The sequence below is a fragment of the Lissotriton helveticus genome, chromosome 3_1, assembly GCF_964261635.1.
Source record: "Lissotriton helveticus chromosome 3_1, aLisHel1.1, whole genome shotgun sequence".
Lineage (NCBI taxonomy): Eukaryota > Metazoa > Chordata > Amphibia > Caudata > Salamandridae > Lissotriton > Lissotriton helveticus.
The window spans coordinates 1,520,205,391-1,520,223,455 of record NC_136061.1 but is presented as its reverse complement, the minus strand read 5'-3'; positions in this window follow the sequence as shown (position 1 = coordinate 1,520,223,455).

Below are 18,065 nucleotides of genomic sequence, written 5' to 3'. Positions count from 1 at the left end.
TATTGGACAATTTAACGACCTACTTAGCTATGCATACACATGGTCAACAGTCTACAAAACATGCAGGTTTCTTGCACTTACCACTAAAAATGTAGAACTAGGATGAGTGGCCAACATTTTCCATTCAACAAACATGCCCTGGATTATCTGTGCATCTTATCCAGCCTGTCTTCTATACCCAATAACATCTCCTTCCTAAAAATGGCTTATTGTGGAATATTTTCTCCCATACTTGTGTACTAAGGGACACCTCCTAAACACAAGCACACTTTGGATGCCCTTTAGTACACCCAATATATACAGCTGTTTAATTTGAATATCTAACCCAAAGATGCATTATTGGCAAAACTCGGGAAAAGAAACGGGGGAAGCCCTAGTTATCCTACTTCTCAAGGGCTAGTAAGTGGGAAAAGAAAACAGATGACAAGCAGGGACAGATACAAATATTTTTAGTTCTAATGATGACATTAATTAATCATTGACACAGCTCGAATATTCCGAGATCTTTCTTTTATTGGATTTCTCAAATATTCATATTTCATCCAGAATAAAATAGAGTTACTGCAAATCGTGATATATTAAACATAAAACATACAAATTTGCTACATACAAAGATTCAACAAAGTAGGACAAGACATTACAAAACTCAAAAAAGAACCAAATCTCATCCTTATAGAGAAAACTCCTATCTTCCATATATCTATTTGTGGGAGGTTGTGCATAAAATTCCTGTACAATCACTCTGTAGGATAGTCTCTGGGGTCAGTGTGTATTTTTACAAGCAAAATCTTTAGATCTTAACAAGACACACAGTGTGTTTAGTACATTCAACAATGCAGGCCTTCCAGAGACTTCAGAGGTAGGGTGTCGACGTGTTTCGGCCTTTCGAATATAGACCTCTTCAGGACGTAATGAAAGAAGGAGCACACAAGAATCTCAAACTTGCACCCAGTCTAATGTATGAATCCAAATACACAGCTATAGTGAGGCCGGAATGAATTCCAAGACCTATCTAGCACAAAACAATCCTAGTATTGCAGCATGTCCGATATGCCTAGTACCATCCTAAGTTGTGGAAATACCTTTGCAGGGCCTGTGGTAAACCAACTCGGCCGTAGTCCAGAGCAGTGGATACCAGCGGGTCTGCGATGTGCACGAAGTGCACGCCCCTGAGGATATGAAGCTCCGCTCCTTCTGCAGCTGTCCCTGATTTACTGTCTGTCAGCGATATCGTCAAGAGAGCCCGGGTTCTGCAAATTGGATGCAGCCAGGTAACTCCGGTTCATTAGTGTCCTAAACGAAAAGTGTGGAACTAGGATGAGTGGCCAACATTTTCCATTTATCAAGCATGCTCTGAATTAGCTATGGATCTTATCCAGCCTGACTTTTATACCCAATAATGTCTCCTTCCTAAAATGGCTAATGTTGAGTATTTTCTCCCATACTTGTGTAATTAGGGACACCTCCTAAACACAAGCACACTTTGGATGACCTTTAGTACACCCAACATATGCAGCTGTTTGATTTGAATGACTAACCCAAAGATGCCTTATAGGCAAAACTCTGCATCCAATTACTTTAGTTTTATTTTTTTTTAAATACCTGGACTTGACTGGCAAATACAAATAGACTGTCTCATCTTTTCTGTGCTCCCTCTTTTGATGCTTCACTGCTCTTATTATATCTTCTACCCTCTCTCTTTCTTCCCTCTTTTGTCATCAGTGATCACTCTACCTTTCTCATGATTATTTATACCTTGCTTGTTCTATATGCTTTCTAGCATCTGTGTTTTTCCTATTTCCTAAATGTTGTCTTTGGTTTCTCATAACTGTGTCATGTAGTTCCTATAAATCTATATAGGATCTGGGCATTTGGGCAACATAAACTGTGGGACTGGTGTCCAAACAGATTCCAGAAACCCCCCCCGGATATGTTCGCCTGTATACCAGTTAGCTCACAGTGCCACTATGAACTCCTCTTAATGGAGCGAATCGTTTTTGGCAACTATTGAACATGACAACCCTGACCCCTCAGGGATCGTGGAAACAATACAGTATTTTTTCCCAATCAATCATGCTCACTTTGCCTCAGAGAGATACACAGAATAAACAATGGGGACATTTGTAATCAGCATTTATTGAACCAGCGTCATTCTAGCATAAAATACATGTGGTGTAACAACCATAAGACAGAAACAGATGTATACTGGTATAAGCACCAACAGAGTAAATAAATGGTATAATTCTACCATATTGCCAGAACAATGGATATATGTTCGCATATAAATACTTGACAGTAATAATGCGTACTCCTATGAGTACTCCTATGATGCTAACCCTAACTAGATTTACCTAAATGTACCTAGCATATATGAAGGTGTATAGCCAAGAATCCCCTTAGGATAGAACCAACTCCATTACCTGATGTGGGAGAGTGAAGGACCCCTTCTTGGTCTCGAAATGGGCACCCCTCAAGGGATGTCAGTCCACTGCGTGCTATAATGTCTGCGTGCAGGAACCTCAGCATCTCGCATCAGTGTGTCAGCATGGAAGTCTTTCTCCTCTGCCCACCCCAGCAAAGATATGGAGCTTATATACCCAAAAGGTACCCTCAGGGGTACTACCTTGCTGTGTCATGGCAGTTGAGGATGACGATAATGATTAACCTTACACACAGTTATTATGCAGAAGATGGTAATCCTGCTAGGATACTGAGAAGTCTCATGGATGATAAATGAGGCTAGTTTTTGGGGAAAACCACACAACATTTATGCAGCACCTAACTAGGTAAAAGGTTGCCACCAAAAACCGTTATGTAGGCAATGGCAGGGTAAATGTAGGTGAAAGATTAGGAGACTACCCTGGCCTAAATTGGGGTACGGGTACATTGTGAATCATAACAACTGTTCCTTCTATTTTACCCTTAATGCAGTCTATCTTAAGTTTTCCCTCTCATACATGTGGTGTTGTAGTTTATTAACGCTCAATCACTTGTCTTGATCATTTCCTCAGTGTCAATTTTCCCCTTCAAAGTAGTATCTGTGCTTTTCCTTAGTGCTCCATTCTTTGTTCGCTGTGCAGTCTCTCTGTTTGTTTTTGCAGCTTGTTTCCTCTTGTTCTCTGTGTTTTGTCATTTGTTTCCAGTTCTATCTCTTTTGTCAGTATGGTCTGTCATTTTCCTCCTCTGCGCCCATGCACCTCTATTTTCTGGGTGATCTCTCACAGATATTCAATACCGTTGTTCTGTTTTTCATCCCCTCCCAGTTGTTTTATCATTCCTTCTTTTTCTCAATCTCAACAGTTCTCTGTGAATCTTCGCTTATTTCTTCTAGATCCTCTTTATTTCTTCTGCCCTCTATTCTTAGAATTGTTTTGTTTTTCTTCTTGTATTTTCACTTGATTGCTCTTTTGTACCTTGTTCTCCTTCTTCTCACCCTCTTAAATGCTTCCAAACTATTTCCTTCCTTACAAAGTATATTTTCCCCATCACCACTATCTGCATTTTTTCACTCTGATCAGTCTATGTCTTTCTTTCTACCACTACTTATTTACAGTGTCTTTATTCCTTTCTCCTTCTTTCTCCAGGATCTTGCGCACTCGCCTTCTCTCGCTCTGGTGGCTGTCCCCTTTTCACCTGCTCTCTTGTGTCTCTTTCTCCAGCTCCCATTCCATCTCTCTTTTTCTTCTAATCTATTCAATCAACTTTTCTCTTCTTCTATCTCTCCACTACCTATTTTATTCACCACATGTTCTTATTTAGCTCTTTGCAATATCTCTTTTCTCTCTAGTATCGGACTCTCTCCCCTTCTTGATCTCTAATGTCTCAGCTTTTCATCCTCTTCTTCCCAGTAGGTTACCTGATATCTGGTTCTTTTTCCTTACTCTCTGTAGACTCCGTCTCTCCTTCTACCTCTTACTTTTCCTCTTATGACACGTCTATGACTTTACACAGTTCTATGCTTGCTGCCTGGGTAGGCAGCTTTAAAAACATACTGTTTGTCCAGGCTCTACAAAGAAGGGAACCTCAATGTGGGGGGACATTTGTGGTTGAGATATGAAGATTTAGAGAACTCCCAAACTGGCCAGCTACAGACATATGACATAAACAGTCAACTTAGCAGACACTGCAATTCCAATAATCAAAATGGCTTGCGCATGGGCAATATTTGTCTTTAAATACTTTATTGCGCAGGCTTAACACTTCTTAAATAGGTAACATTTTCCTCTGGTCGCTGTAATGTGGGAAAGAGCACTTACATTTGTTAGTGTCACTGGTGATTCATGACATTTGGCAGGCTGCCTATTAGAAGTGGGCAAGCCAACAAATTAATATTAAGCAGAGCCAAGCCACAGTTGAGCCCAGTGTCTGTCAAGGCTCTAAGATTCGGTTCACCAACTGAGCCATGAAAATGATTGGCATCTAATTTTGTGTCACAGACATCATGTGAAACATATGATAATGTCTCTTCAAAATTAAAAAAAGAGTATTTTTTTAACTCCTTCGGTGCTCATGACGGAATGAATCCTTCATGAGCACCAGTGCTCCTGTGCTCATGACGGAACCATTTTTTTTTAAATGGTTAAGGTTTTTTTTTAATTGGCCTCAGGAGGATGGGGAAGAGCTTCCCCAACCTCCTGAGGCCGATTTGCATTTTCATTGCAATGCTGATCGTGCGCATGACGCGCTGACGTCAGTGCAATGAAAATGAAACTTAGTTTAATTTTCATTGTCTCTGGCTCGGGGGCTGATATGGCCCCACGAGCACAGAAAAAAATAAGCTGAAACTAAGTTTCATAGAGGTATCTTCGGAAAAGGGAGAATCTCCCCTTTCCAATGGTACCCTTCCCTAGTGGATCCCTGCTTGGGTGTTGTCCCAGGAGGGTGATCCCCATGCAGGTATCCACCTAGTAGCCACCAGGGAGGGGGATTGGCTCCTTGGTCAAGGGTCTTCGCTCTCCCCATATAATTTGGGTACAGACAGTCTTTTTGCCCCCGGGGGGGGGCAAAAAGCACACTAGATGCCAGGGATTTGTTTTTATAGGCAAGGGGTGGGGGCTGCCCAAAACGGGCATGCAAATGCCCCCACCCTAACCCCCGAAGAAAGCAAAAGACTCTCTGCCCCACCCCAGGAGGCAGATTGGGGCAATAGCCTCTGATCTGCCCTCGTGGGGGGGGGGCAGAAAGCCCCTGATCTGCTCTCGTGGGGGGGCAGAAAGCCCACCAAGCACCAGGGATTTTTTTTTATATATTTAGGGTGGGGGGCTGCTCAGAATGGGCATGCCAATGCCCCCAACTCCCCAAAAAATGCTACAGTCTTTCTGAGCCCCCTGGGAGGCAGATGGAGCAGTAGTCCCCAATCTGCCTCCGGCGCGGCAGAAAGCACCTGAGACGTCAGGGATTTATTTTATAGGCCAGGGCTGGGGGCTGCCCAGAATGGGCATGCAAAGGAATCCACCATAACCCCCAAAGAAAACAATAGACTCTCCCCCCAGGTGACAGATTGGGGCAATAGCCCCTGATCTGGCCCCGGGGGGCAGAAAACCCACCAAGCACCAGGGAGTTCTTTTTTTATAAATACGTAGGGGTGGGGGCTAGCCGGAACAGGTATGTCAATACCCCCACCCTAAAAAAAATGCAAGTCTTTCTGCCCTCCCCGGGGAGGCAGATGGAGCAGTAGCCCCCAATCTGCCCCACAGAGGGGGCAGAAAGCACCCTAAACACCAGGGATTTTTTTAATATGGCAGGGGTTGGGGCTGCGCAGAATGGGCATGCAAATACAACCACCCTACCCCCCTAAGAAAACAAAAGACTTTCGGCTCCCCAGAGACAGATGGGGCTATAGCCCCTGATCTGCCCCCCAGGAGGAGGGGGGGCAGAAAGCCCACTAAGCACCAGCGATTTTTTTTATATACATAAGGGTGGGGGCTTCCCAGAATGGGTATGTCAATGCCACCAACCCCACAAAAAATGCTACAGTCTTTCTGCCCCCCTGGGAGGCAGATGGGGCAGTAGCCCTCAATCTGACCCTCGGGGGGGGGGGGGCAGTAAGTACCCTAGATACGAGGGATTTTCTTTATAGGCCAACAGTGGGGACTGCCCAGAATGGGCATGCAAATGCCCCCACCCTACCCCCTAAAGAAAACAAAAGACTTTCTGCACCCCCAGGAGGCAGATGGGGCAATAGCCCCTGATCTGTCCCTGGGGGGGCAGAATGCCCACTAAGCACCAGCGATTTCTTTTTTTATATACATAGGGGTGGGGGCTGCCCAGAAAGGGCATGTTAATGCCCCCCCTATAAAAATGTTTACAGTCTTTCTGCCCTCCCCGGGGCAGCAGATGGAGCAGTAGCCCCCAATCTGCCCACCGTGGGGGCAGAAAGCACCCTAGACGCCAGGGATTTTTTTTATTGGCCAGGTGTGGGGGCTGCCCAAAATGGTCATGCAAATGCCCCCACCCTACCCCCCCAGAGAAAACAAAAGACTTTCTGCCCCCCCCCCCCCGAGACAGTTGGGGCAATAGCTTCTGATCTGCCCACTAAGCACCAGAGATTTTTTTTATATATGTGGGGGTGGGGGCTGCCAGGAATGGGTATGTCAATGCCCCCAACCCCCTCAAAAAATGCTACAGTCTTTCTGACCCCCTGGGAGGCAGATGGGGCAGTAGCCCTTAATCTGTCCCTTGGGGGGGGGGGGGGGAAGAAAGCACCCTAGATGCAAGGGATTGTATTTATAGGCAAGGGCTGGGGTCTGCTCAGAATGGGCATGCAAATGGGTATGTCAATGCCCCCAACCCCACAGAAAATGCTACAGTCTTTCTGCCCCCCCTGGGAGGCAGATGGGGCAGTAGACCTCAATCTGACCCTGGGGGGGGGGGCAGTAAGTACCCTAGATGTGAGGGATTTTCTTTATAGGCCAACAGTGGGGGCTGCCCAGAATGGCATGCAAATGCTCCCACCACTACCCCGGAAAGAAAACAAAATACTTTCTGCACTCCCCAGGAGACAGATGGGGGAAATAGCCCCTGATCTGTCCTGGGGTGGGGGAGGGGCAGAAAGCCCACTAAGCACCAGGGGTTTCTTTTTTTTTATATACATAGGGGTGGGGGCTGACTGGAACAGGCATATCAATGCCTCCACCCTGAAAAAAAATGCTACAGCCTTTCTGCCCTCCCTGGGGTGGTAGATGGGGCAGTAGCCCCCATCTGCCCCACCGAGGGGGCAGAAAGCACCCTAGATGCCAGGGATTATTTTTGGTAGAGGTGGCAGCTTCCCAGAATGGGCATGCAAATGCCCCCACCCTACCCCCCAAAGAAAACAAAACTTTCTGCCACCCCAGAGATAGATGGGGGCAGAAAGCCCACTAAGCACTCTACACAAAAGGGGTCAGTTTTCACTGTAAAAATGTGGTGTGTCCACGTTTTGGGCTGTTTCCTGTCACGGGCACTAGGTCAACCCACCCACGTGAGGTACCATTTTTCTCAGAAGACATCAGGGAATGCAGGGTGGGTAGAATTTTGTGGATCCATGCAGATTCCACAACTTTCCATCACAGAAATGTGGGGAAAATTTTTTTTTTTCTAAAAGTTTGAGGTTTGCAAGGAATTCTGGGTAACAGACGGGGGTGAAAGCCAGACAAGTCACCCCATCCTGGATTCCCCTGGGTTTCTAGTTTTCAAAAATGTATAGGGATTGCTAGGTTTCCCTGGGTGCTGGCAGAGCTAGGGTTCAAAATCTACAGCTAGGCACTTTGCAAAAAAGGGGTCAGTTTTCACTGTAAAAATGTGGGGAGTCCATGTTGCGTTTTGGGCTGTTTCCTGTCACGGGCACTGGCCTACCCACACAAGTGAGGTACCATTTTTCTCAGAAGACGTTGGGAAATTCGCGGTGGGTGGAATTTCGTGGTTCCACGCAGATTCCAGAACTTTCCATCACAGAAATGTGAGGAAAATGTGTTTTTTATTTACAAAGTTTGAGGTTTGCAAGGGATTCTGGATAACAGAACCTGGTTAGAGCCAGACAAGTCACCCCATCCTGGATTCGACTGGGTGTCTATATTTTAAAAATGTATAGGTTTGCTAGTATTCCCTAGGTGCCAGCAGAGCTAGGGTTCAAAATCTACTGCTAGGCACTTTGCAAAAAAAGGGTCAGGTTTCACTGTAAAAAAGTGGTGTGTCCATGTTGTATTTTGGGCCGTTTCTTGTTTCGGGCACTGGGCTTACCCACACAAGTGAGGTACCATTTTTATCGAAAGACTTTGGGGAATGTGGGGTGGCTGGAATTTTGTAAATCCACACAGATTCCAGAACTTTCCGTCACAGAAATGTAAGGAAAATTTGTTTTGATTGACAAAGATTGAAGTTTGCAAGGTATTTTGGATAACAGAACCTGGTTAGACACAGACAAGTCACCCATCCTGGATTCCCCTGGGTGTCTAGTTTTCAAAAATGTATATGTTTGCTAGATTTCCCTAGGTGCCGGCAGAGCTAGGGTTCAAAATCTACAGCTAGGCACATTGCAAAAAAGAGTCTGTTTTCACTGTAAAAATGTGGTGTGTCCAAGTTGCGTTTTGGGCCGTTTCCTTTCGCTGGCACTAGGCCTACCTACACAAGTGAGGTACCATTTTTCTTGGAAAACTTTGGGCAACACAGAATTGTTGAGCAACTGTTATTACCTAATGACTTTTGGTGCATTTCTGCCTTCCAAGTGTAGACAATGAATAAAAAAGAAGTTACTTTGAAAAATGTCATATAATTCACGTGCTAGTATGGGCACCCACAATTTCGGAGATGTGAAAATAGCTACTGTTTCTAAACTTTATATTTTGTTCCCATTTAAGAAGTACATGGGTGTCTTTCATAAAGATTTTTCACTATTTATATTTTCACAAATGAATAGCTATTTACCCGGTACACAATAAAAAACCATTGCAAGATGCTGCTCAGTTATTGGTTCTGTGTTCCTCGGGTTCTTGGTGAACCTACAATTCCTATATATCCCCACAACCAGAGGGGTCCAGTGGATGTACCGGTATATAGCTTTCAAATATCTGTCATACTTAGTAGAAGTTACAAGTGAAAATGTTGGCACAAATGGTTGTTTTTTTCAACTTTTTCAATTTTCCCTTTTTTTTGGAAAATCTTTTTATTAACAATGGTCATATCAGACAAGTCAAGAATGCAATGGTCTAATAACATAGGTTAGATCATCAGTATACAACACATGGCAAGGCCCCTCTGCCCCACCCCCCAAGTCTCTGTATTTCCGCCACGACCCCCCGATCCCTCTCCATTTTTATTTGCTCCCCCTGCTTTTGTAGATGGTTTCCTCCGCTCTCTGGCACCAGTCGAGATCCCACACCCCAGTGGGTGCGTGATCTCGATCCCACTGCAGAGGAGCCTGCGCACCCCAAGCTCTGGCAATATTTCTTTTTGCAACCCCAGCTGCCAACGCAATCCAGAGCTCCCCATACCTGGTCCAGTCCGTGGCCCCCTTGATCATTAGTAGCAACCATCTGGGTTCCCTCGGTACCGGCGAGCCCACCACCTCGGCCATCGTGTCCGTGATCTTGGTTCAGAAGGGCACGATCTCTGGGCACTCCCACAAGATATGAAAGAAAGAGCCTTCCCCCTGGCATCCCTCGCGCAGAGGGCCGACTGACACCTACCTCATGAGTACAAGTGGGTGCGAGGGTAATACACGCGGTGCAATATCTTGAGCTGCACTAAATGGAACCAGACTCGAATCGTAATCTCCAGAGGGCTCTGCAATGCGTCTTGCCAATCCTCGTCCGCCAATGCGCCCAAGTCATGCTCCCACTGCGCTCGCAGTGGCCCCAAATGATCCGACATGTTGTTTATGAGCTTACAATAGATCGTCGAATTAGGCTTCTTAGGGATGGGATCGAGAAGTAGGCAATCCTCCAGGGGAGAATATTCTAGGATAGAACTGCCTCTCTTAATCTGTGAACGCAGGGCATGCCTGAGGTGCAAATATTGATACAGCTGTGACTCGTGCATGTTGTATTCTTTTTTCAGATTATTGAATGAGCGAGGGGCATCCCCCTTCCACACGTTCCCAAGGTATTCTATCCCTTTTAGTTTCCACCCCTGGAAGCCCAACAATCGGGACACCTCTGTCAATTGCTCACCAAGCCATAGGGGGGTGCGACATGTCAGGGATCCGGACCACCACAGAAATTTATTTGCCTCCCTCCGGCAGTGCACCACCACCCCGGTGTGTGAGGGCCAGTCCGCTCAAGGCCTGCAGGCGTATAGCAATGATTCGCAGCTCCTAATCAGCATCACCAGCCGGTCAACCCTGTAGGCCGGTTCTGATCTGTCTGAGTACACCCAGTCGTTAACCACTTGCAACTGGGATGCCCAATAGTGGAGCTGCACGTCTGGGAGGGACAGCCCCCCATCGTACACCCCTCTAGTGAGCTTACGTAGCGCTATCCAGTGACTGCCCCCATCCCAGAGCAGGGTCTGTACTGCCTGAGATATCAGTTTAAAGACCCCTGGCAGGATTATGTACGGCGTATTCTACAAGATATAGAGGAGGCGAAGCAATGCGAGCATCTTGAACATTGCAGCACGCCCCGCAAGGGTGAGAGGCAACAATCACCAATGGCCCATGCCCATTGCCAGGCACACCAGCTGAGGTTCCAGATTTCTAGAGAGGAACATCGTTTTGTCTCTGGTAAAATACACCCCCAAATACTTGAAATCATCCAACGCAATCACCGCAGGGCATCTAGTCGGTACCCGCCGAATAGGGCCAGAGAGTGGGAAGATCACTGATTTCACCTAGTTTATTCTGTTACCCGAGTAGCTGCCAAAGAGCTCGAAGAGGTGGAGTGCCTGCGCCATCGACTGGTAGGGCCGAGCCATGTACAACACTATATCACCGTGCATAGAGGCTAATGCGCTCTTCCCAGTCGTCATTCAGAACTAAGCCCCATAACCACTTATCCCTTCTAATCCAGTGAGCCAGTGGCTCCAAAGTAAGGGCAAATAGAAGGGGGGACAGGGGGCAGCACTGCCGTGTGCCCCGCCGGAGTGGTAAGGCTCTGGACACCATCCCATTAACCCGCACTCGTGACACCGGTTGCTCATACAGGAGAAGCACCCAACTGCAGAAAGTAGGGCCAAAACCCAAACGCTGTAGAACCATGAAGAGATACGGCAATTCAATATTATCAAATGCCATTGAGGCGTACAGCGCCATCAATTCAGTCTGCGCGCCCCCCCACTCCCTCCGTCATGTAGAGCACGCCGAACAGGCGCTGCATGTTATGCCTGGTGATCCTGCGTGGCATAAAGCCCGACTGGTCAATGTGCACTAGATCCGGCAGGACTGGCAGCAGTCTGTCCGCCAGGACAGTGGCCAACACCTTCGCTTCGACATTGATGAGCGAGATCGGTCGATACGAGCAACATTGATCGGCCGGTTTGCCTTCCTTGTGAATGACCACGATCGTGGCCTCCGTTTGGTCAGGCGGCAGCGTTCCCACCTGCCGCGCTTCAAGGTACATTTGCAGGAGGGGGTCTGTAATGACATTCACCTGCCTCTTAAAAATTTCTACCGGTATCCCGTTCGGTCCTTGCACCTTCCCGGACTGCAGGGCATTGAGCGCCGCTCCCACTTACTCCCTAGTAAAATCCATTTCTAAACTGTCCCTCTATTCCTGAAACAATGTGGGCAGTGGAAAATCCTAGAGCAATTCCTCACAATCCCTCTCCATTCTCCTACAGACCGTAGTGTAGACCTCTTCGAAGGGCGACGCAAACACCTCCGCTATGCCCACGCTAGTGGACACTAGGGAGCCCGACGTGTCCCGCACCGCAGCCATCCAAGTGCGCTCTCTGTCGCTGCGTTTGAGCCAGGCAAGGAGCTTCAACGCCTTGTCACCAACATCATACAGCCGGTGTTGCGTAGCCAGAGAGTAGGCGCACGCCTCACCCTCCACCAGAGCCCTAAGCTCCTTTAGTTGAAGTGCCAGCGCATGACTACTGTCACTCGCGGTCTCAATATCAGAGCTACTGCTCAACGTATCTATCTCACTTTCTAATTTCTTAATCTGTATGGACTCCTCCTTCTTTTTAGCCCCAATCAAGGCCTGTGCCTGACCTCTCAGGACGGTTTTGTACGCTTCCCATAGTATGGCGTGAGATGCCACAGACCCCTGGTTCTCTTCAAAGTACAACTGGGAGCCCTCCCGGAGTTTGTCCCCAATTTTCTCGTCCCGGAGGTACCACGGGTCAATCCGCTGGAATGCTGCCTTATTAACAACTGGGCCCTTCAATATGACGGACACTGGGGAATGGTCTGAGAGTCCTCGGGCCAGTATGTGGGGTTCCGAATAGTCACCTAACTGGTCTATTCGCGCCAGCAGGTAATCCAGCCTGGCGAAAGACCGATGCCGGGACGAGTAGAAAGTGTACTGTCTATGTGAAGGGTGGTGGGCCCGCCACACATCTTCCAATCCCAAGGACCTTACAAAACCTTGCAGTCCCTTTTCCCCCTTAAATCCCTGCCCCCACTCGATCTGTCCATGTCCGCATTCATGACAGCGTTCATGTCTCCCCCCCACCAGGAGAGTCCCCGAGGGGAGGTCAGTCAGAAAGGGGCCCAGCCGTGTGTAGGTCATGGAGTGTAGGCCAGGCGGGACATAACAGGAACACAACATCACCGTCTGCCTCTGCCACCGTCCTGCCACCGCCACCATATATCCCGTATCTTCCGTCCAGACCCCCAAGATCACCATAGGGAGGGTCTTCTGCAGGAGAATACCAACACCCCTGCACCCGGATGTAAACGACCCGGATGTAAACCCCGAGTGGGAAACCATTTTATACCCAAAGCGGTCCAATGCCCGGCAGCTATTGCCCAGCAGGTGTGTCTCCTGCATGAGAATCACATCAGGGGAGTGCCGGTTCAGGTGTTGCAGCACTAAAGTCCGTTTGATTTTGTCGCCCAACCCATTGACGTTCCATGTCCAAACCTTAACCTTCATGTGGGTACCCATTTTGGAGTATAGATCCTCACCTTCACGAATGAACCACACTACCCTGCAGTGTGCCACGACCACCCTACCCTGCAAAACCTCTGTCTTGATGATGAGCAAGAGAAAACTGTCCCCAACAAAAACCAACCCCCCCACCTACCCCGCCTATTTCCCCCAACTCCCCCCTCCCTGCTGCCCTGCCTGGTGAGCCCCCAACCACCCACCAATAGAACTTGCAGAGTGCCTGTCGCTCCGTTACCACAACGAAAACCCTACCAGAGTAAACATAAATCCGCTAGCCCAAGAAAGATGCATAGATCTAGTGGCGGATCACTTACCCCCATGTTGAACACCTCAAGTGCCCTGCATAGTGCATTATACTCCCTCGACCCGGCTGAACCTCCAGCATAGGACTTGGGATATGAATGTCTCAACCATTGTCTCCCGCCTGGGACAGAGAAAAAGTCACTGCCTTGTCCTTCCCCCCTTCCAGGGAGCCAAACAACCGACCACCCGCCCCTCCATCCCAAAGTCAAAGGCCAATCAGGACCCCTGGCCAGGCTCAATAATACCTTCATGGGGCCAAAGTCACTTCACTGTCGTTCCCTCACCATCGCTGGAGACCCACTCTGCCTCCGGGGCCGCCCCTCGATCGCCTCTGATTGGCGGTCCCTCTTGCCATCTCCCCTGATGGCCAGCAGTGCACCAGCCCTCCAACCAGTCAGCCGCATCCACCGGCGTGTCGAACAAGTAGGCCTTTTCTTCAATGAGGACCATGAGCTGTGCCATGAACAACATCATGTACTTCACCCCTCTCTCCCGAAGAACCTTCTTCACCCCATCGAAGGAGAACCGCTGACTCTGCACCTGGAGCGTGAAATCTGGGAAGAAGCGGATGGTGGCATTGTCCCTATGGAGGTCCCCATGCGTGCGCGCCGCCTGCAGTATGGCATCCCAGTTGCGGAAGTTAAGGATGCGGGCAATAATCGTGCGTGGGGGCTGACTTGGGCCTGCTGCCCAGGGCTCTGTGCACCCGCTCCACGGAAAATAAATTGCAGAGTCGATTCGGCTTGAGGTGGTTTAAAATGAGGTCCTCCACAAACCAGTCTTTCGAGGGCCCCTCCAGTCCCTCCGGCACCCCCACTATGCAAATGTTATTCCGACGAGCCCGCCCTTCCTGGTCCTCCAAGCGGACATGAATGGTGGCTTGGTTCTTTGTAAGCATGGCCACCCGATGCCCATCTCCGCCACCGTGACTTTGTTGGACATTTTTCAAAAAAATGCCCATAGGAGGTTCACCTCTTCAGTCACAGAGTCCAGCTTGGGCTCCAGAGCCCTGATGGCCTTCATTATGTCTTTCAGGGAAGGGTCGGGCCCCCGTTGTCTTGGTTCTTATCCCGTGCACCGCCGGTTGCACCCTTCTCCCAGTTCATTGCCAATGTATACTTTTCAGTCTGATTAGTTTGACCCAGGGTCCTATTCCGACCCATAGTGTTCCCAGGGCCAGGGCGGACCCGGGCACCAGTAGTCCAGATAGCCCCACCTGAGTACGTGCTCGCTACGACAGCCTCAGCGTCTCCCAATCTCCAGACTCACCACCCGCCTCTGGGGCCAAATGTGTCCTGCACACCACCATGTTGCAAATGGCGGGTGCTCCCACGCGGCAGCCTCCATGCGCAGTGCTTCTCACTCACCGCCCGGGCCTCAAACGCGTTAAAGGCGGTTCCGGCCGCACAGCAGGGGCCCGCTCCTCCACTCTGACTTGGCCGGGGAAGCCCCGACGACACAGGGAGTCACCGTTCACCGCACACGGGCGGGAGCCATATTGTTGTAGATAGGGTCGGGAGCCGCCGGCCCCCAGGCTGTCCCAGCGGGCGCTCGAGGTCACTGCAAATCACCACCGTGAACCACCGCCACTCTCCCACAACCATGGGTGTCCGTTGCAGCCTTGCTGGTGAACGGATAATGCCGGATGTGTGCGGGTTCACTCAGGCCGTTAGCGCAGCGCTCGCACCACATTGCCCCCCCCCCCGATATTTCCCATTTTTAACTGTTAGTTTCTATAAGAAAACCTTGAAGGATATACACAAATGACCCCTTGCTGAGTTCAGAATTTTGTCTACTTTTCAGAAATGTATAGCTGCCCAGGATCCAGTATTGCTTTTATACCCATTTGTACCATTAACTTTAAGGAGGGTGCAAGCACAAAGAATTGCAAAAATAGGCTATGTGCCAGATAAATGCCAAAATTGTGTAAATATGTTTGGTTTTCTGACAAGTATGTCAGTTCCTGAAAGCTGGGAAGTAGGTGATTTCAGCACCACAAACCCTTTGTTGATACCATTTGCAGGGAAAAAGCCAGACGCTTTCATCTGCAGCACTTTTTTCCCATGAAAAAAACAACTGTATTTTGGCTAATTTCTGGGTCATCTCCAGGGGCATCAACAAACCCTGGGTACCTTTAAAATCCCCATGGTGTTGGAAGAAAAGAACGTGGATACCTTATGTGGTCAAAAAGTTACAGGGCCTAAGCATGAACTATCCAAAATAGCCAAGAAGAGGCTTAGCACGTTGGGGAAAAAGCCTAGCAGCGAAGGGGTTAAGACGAGAAAGCATTTCACCTTACTTCATCAAATTATAGCACTGCTTTGAGAAGCATTTATTAAAAGTGAGAGTTTTAAAACTGAATTTTGAAAATGCATGTACCAATTCCACCTTGCCCTGACAAGACTATACCATTAGTGAACTAAGAAGCAAGTATGTTATCAATTGATCCCCATATGAAGACTCAATTTCTTATTATGCATGTAGCAGCTTTATAGTTTATTAAAACAAACATGAGAGAAATTCGCCTAGGATCACACAATTTGGTCAAGAGGGAAACCAAGATTGATCCCAGGTTTTCTGGTTTCACTTTAAGGAGCTCAGCCACTATATGGGTATCACTTCTCTCTCGTTTTCCATCAAAGGTCAGTCAGCCAAAAATAATGTTTACTTAGACTGTGATCTTTAAACAACAGTACAAGCAATGTATACAATATTCATTGATAAAAACCCTGATTCGTTTTTACCTTAAAAACGGAGAAATGCCACATACACCATAAATAAGTTAATATCAAAGGTTAATGCTTTTTCTTTAACTCTTGTCACATGAAGTTAGAGGGTGAGAGGCAGAGGTACCAAACGATGGTGTGCTTTGTGCACGAGAGTCTAAGAATACCTAGGGCTGAGCCAGAATGGAGCGACACAAAAGGGGATGATGGACGGAGCGTTTGAACAAATCAAACACTCACCCCCAGTCAACTGATCTGGGTTTAATCCATCACCATTCTTTAGTTCACTCAGCCACCCCAGTTCAGACATGGCTATATGCAAATCAGTCTGACCCTGTGCCTTATGGGAACAGTCCAGCCCGAACTGCCAAGCCATGTCTTCCCTGGACCGGAAACAAGCATCCTGGGACCGGTTTCGGATTCATAATCCTCATCAGCCAGGCTATCTTGAATCCAGTGGCCAAGTAAACAAGGGACTCACGTCTGAGTATACCCTGCCACACTTAGGGCGAACAAAGCGACACAAAAGGGGATGATGGACGGAGCGTTTGAACGAATCAAACACTCACCCCCAGTCAACTGATCTGGGTTTAATCCATCACCATTCTTTAGTTCACTCAGCCACCCCAGTTCAGACATGGCTATATGCAAATCAGTCTGACCCTGTGCCTTATGGGAACAGTCCAGCCCGAACTGCCAAGCCATGTCTTCCCTGGATCGGAAACAAGCATCCTGGGAACGGTTTCGGATTCATAATCCTCATCAGCCAGGCTATCTTGAATCCAGTGGCCAAGTGAACAAGGGATTCACGTCTGAGTATACCCTGCCACACTTAGGGAGAACAAAGCGACACAAAAGGGGATGATGGACGGAGCGTTTGAACAAATCAAACACTCACCCCCAGTCAACTGATCTAGGTTTAATCCATCACCATTCTTTAGTTCACTCAGCCTCCCCAGTTCAGACATGGCTATATGCAAATCAGTCTGACCCTGTGCCTTATGGGAACAGTCCAGCCCGAACTGCCAAGCCATGTCTTCCCTGGACCGGAAACAAGCATCCTGGGACCGGTTTCGGATTCATAATCCTCATCAGCTAGGCTATCTTGAATCCAGTGGCCAAGTGAACAAGGGACTCACGTCTGAGTATACCCTGCCACACTTAGGGCGAACAAAGCGACACAAAAGGGGATGATGGACGGAGCGTTTGAACAAATCAAACACTCACCCCCAGTCAACTGATCTGGGTTTAATCCATCACCATTCTTTAGTTCACTCAGCCACCCCAGTTCAGACATGGCTATATGCAAATCAGTCTGACCCTGTGCCTTATGGGAACAGTCCAGCCCGAACTGCCAAGCCATGTCTTCCCTGGACCGGAAACAAGCATTCTGGGACCGGTTTCGGATTCATAATCCTCATCAGCCAGGCTATCTTGAATCCAGTGGCCAAGTGAACAAGGGACTCACGTCTGAGTATACCCTGCCACACTTAGGGCGAACAAACCGACACAAAAGGGGATGATGGACGGAGCGTTTGAACAAATCAAACACTCACTCACCCCCAGTCAACTGATCTGGGTTTAATCCATCACCATTCTTTAGTTCACTCAGCCACCCCAGTTCAGACATGGCTATATGCAAATCAGTCTGACCCTGTGCCTTATGGGAACAGTCCAGCCCGAACTGCCAAGCCATGTCTTCCCTGGACCGGAAACAAGCATCCTGGGACCGGTTTCGGATTCCTAATCCTCATCAGCCAGGCTATCTTGAATCCAGTGGCCAAGTGAACAAGGGACTCACGTCTGAGTATACCCTGCCACACTTAGGGCGAACAAAGCGACACAAAAGGGGATGATGGACGGAGCGTTTGAACAAATCAAACACTCACCCCCAGTCAACTGATCTGGGTTTAATCCATCACCATTCTTTAGTTCACTCCGCCACCCCAGTTCAGACATGGCTATATGCAAATCAGTCTGACCCTGTGCCATATGGGAACAGTCCAGC